Source organism: Physeter macrocephalus, chromosome 17 (genome assembly GCF_002837175.3).
Source record: "Physeter macrocephalus isolate SW-GA chromosome 17, ASM283717v5, whole genome shotgun sequence".
Taxonomy (NCBI): domain Eukaryota; kingdom Metazoa; phylum Chordata; class Mammalia; order Artiodactyla; family Physeteridae; genus Physeter; species Physeter macrocephalus.
Genome location: NC_041230.1, coordinates 52,654,296 through 52,656,900, shown reverse-complemented (window position 1 = coordinate 52,656,900; position 2,605 = coordinate 52,654,296).

The following is a 2,605-nucleotide window of genomic DNA, read 5'->3' as shown; positions in this document are numbered from 1 at the left end:
TCTTCCCAGTCGGCGCCCCCCACCCCAGCCCCAAGGATGTGACAGGGTGTTATAGTCTGCATTTCACAGCTGGGGAACCAAGGCCCGGACTAGAAGTGACTGCCTGAGGGCTCCTACGGCCGGATCCGAGGGCGGGGGGCCTCTCCTGGGAGAGGAGGGGCGGAGAAGCCGCGTTCCTCCTCCTCTTTCCGCGCTGCCCAGCCTCACTCCTGCCCCCACCCCAGTCTTAATGCACTTTCCGTACGATGTCAGTGTTTGTTCACAGTGGAAAATCAAAAGGCAACTAGAAGTCACTACCATTCTGCCTCCTCGCGTTCCCCCCGTTGACGAAGACGCGACGGAAAGCTGTCACGTCGTCAGGGTCTCCTGAGACCTTTAATGTCCTGGACACCGAGATGCAAAGTGGGAAGCATGGGAAGCCTACATTTGAGGAGCTTACGGTGTACATTAAGAGGCAAAATGCATAATTACAGTAAAAGATTAGAAAATTTGTGCAGATTCTTGGGCTCAGGCCCTGAGAATCCAAATTCATTGAGATTCCGGACCCCAAAGTCAGTTTTTAGCAGGTGATTCAGGCCATACTTTTAAAAACCCTGAGCTCTGACCAGAATCCGTGCATTATTGTGAAGACTTAGAGATCCTCAGAACTGAAGTGACTTACCCCACTGTACACACTCAGCCAGGGACGGAGGGCTCGGGCGACCCTGTGAGCTTGCTAATTCAGTAGGCCAGCAGCTCAAGCATCACAATCCCATAGGGTTCACCCTGGCGGGATTCAGGTCTCCCGAGTGAACTCTGTCTCAGCAGGAAGCTCTTTGATTTTTTTCTCTTTTAAAATGTGCCACGCACGAATGCATGAATGTGCTGTAAACATTTGAGCAGCAGGAAGCAGGCAGGTGACGCCAGACTCACGGCTTCTGAGCCATCTCAAACCCCTGGACCCAGGACGGCAGGGCAAGGACAATATTTTATACTTTCTCTGCCTCCCAAGTTATCTTATACCTAGGAAGACCTGTTGATTATCTTTAATTTTTAAATTACATCTGGAATCTGTCAGTACTTCCCACTTCCTGGAGGCGGCTCTGTACCAAGAGTGCTCTATGCAGCTGCCTCCTGTGTCCCAAGGGCCCTGTCCTAGTCCCTAGTGTGTGGGACGTACCCCCAGAGACCTGCTGTTGTTCAAGTCGGACAAAGGTAGGAACTGAAAAAGCAGAATCATCTGAAATCTCCCCATTTGCTGAATATTCTCTCCCCTTAATGTTAGAATTCTTTATTTTTGAATTCTGAAGTCTTAGATTTAAATTTGTTGAAAGAAATGTAATTGATATTTTCTGGATTATTTAATCACTTCATTTCCAGAACCGTTAAGTTTGCCCTTTATATTCACGTCCTACGTTCTCTGTGTTCCCGTCTCAGACATATTTAGCAAGAGGTTTTTTTTTCTTAATAAAATTTACCTATTGAAATATAGCAGGTATATAGAAAAGTGTACAAATCACAGGTACGTAGCTCAGTGAATTTTCACAAAGTGGACAAAGTGGGCAGGCGCAGGCTCTTGTAACTACCACCGAGCTCCAAATATAGGACATTAGAACACTGCCAGCACCCAGGAGCCCCTCATGCCCAAACCTAGGTTAGTTCCGCCTGGTTTTAGAGCTTTATATAAATGGAAGGGTACAGCATGTATTCAAATTGTGTGTGAGATTCATTCATGTTACATGCAGCAATTTTTCATGCATATTCCTTGTGTGTTATTTCTTTGTATCTCCGTACCCCAGTTTCTCCATTTCACTGTGGATGGACTTTTGGGGTTTTTCCTGACTTGGGCTGATACAAATCTTGCTGCAATTAACTTTTTTTCTTTAATTCATTTATTTGTTTGGTTGCGCCGGGTGGGCTCCTTAGTTGCAGCTTGCCAGCTCCTTAGCTGCAGCTCTTGGGCTCCTTAGTTGCGGCACACGTGCTCCTCGGTTGCGGCACACGGGCTCCTTAGTTGTGTCATGCGAACTCTTAGATGTGGCACGCGTGTGGGAATCTAGTTCCCTGACCAGGGATCGAATCCAGGCCCCCTGCACTGGGAGCGCGGAGTCTTAACCCCTGCGCCACCAGGGAAGTCCCTAACTTTCTTGTATGTGTCCTTTCGTGCGCATACGTACACGTTTCTTTCAGGATTATGTGCAGAAGTGAGCCTGTCGGGGCGTGTATGTTCCTCTTTTTAGGGGATGTTACCAGTTGAACATCTGCCCCCACTTTCTCCGTACCTTCAGCAGCACTGCGTCGTCAGTCTTTTGAATGTGAGACATTTTGGTGGTGTGTAGTGGTATCTCATGGATTAGTGGTCTACATATGAAAAGTAAAATGATAAGCTTTCCAGAAAATAACAGGAGGATATACTCACGTCCTTGGCTTGGCAAAGATTTTTAAACAGGACACATAAAGAAGTGATCAGTTGTACTGCATTAAAATCAAAACTTTTGTTCATTAAAAAAAAATTACGACTGTGAGGGCTTCCCTGGTGGCAGAGCGGTTGAGAGTCCGCCTGCCGATGCAGGGGACGCGGGTTCGTGCCCCGGTCCGGGAAGATCCCACACGCCGCGGGGCGGCC